Here is a 488-nt window from a genome sequence, read left to right on the forward strand (position 1 = left end):
GGTGAGGTGTGGAATGGAGTGAAGTCCAATCAGCTTCCATATGCAAATGACCTTGAAACGCTGGCCCAATCAGAGAAGAGTGGGCTGAAGCCTCCTATTAGAGGCCCAGAGCAGACTGAACCAGCAGGGGCTGACGTGGGCGGGACTACACAAAGCAGCCAGTCAACCCAGCCAGCGTCTTCTGACTGACAGTTCAAGCTTCCAAACACTGTTGATGAGCATTGGAATGTTGGGCCCCACTATGGCTTTATATATAAAGGAGAGATTTTTGTACTTTTCTCTAAATTTGTACACTGTATGTGCAAAAAGTGTACACTTTTTCATAGAACATTTGAAACGCTGGTTATTTAAGGTACTCTTATCTCATCTCCCTTATAAATAAAAGCCAAATGATGGTGGCATTTCTCTAGAACATTCCATGCGCTCCAAAATCAGTTCGCTCTCTGATCTGTCATTCAGAGGGTCTCCCTATCCACTGGCTGCTTTGC

At 45.3% G+C, this 488-nt stretch overlaps 1 protein-coding gene across 2 annotated transcripts in view; it reads right to left on the reverse strand.

Moving 5' to 3' along the window:
* PANK3 (pantothenate kinase 3) overlaps positions 1-488 on the reverse strand; it is a 22,824-nt gene that overhangs the window by 19,145 nt on the left and 3,191 nt on the right. The window lies entirely within an intron of this gene.

This window comes from Gekko japonicus, unplaced genomic scaffold, assembly GCF_001447785.1.
Source record: "Gekko japonicus isolate JY-2015 unplaced genomic scaffold, Gekko_japonicus_V1.1 scaffold189, whole genome shotgun sequence".
In the NCBI taxonomy this organism is placed as follows: Eukaryota; Metazoa; Chordata; class Lepidosauria; order Squamata; family Gekkonidae; genus Gekko; species Gekko japonicus.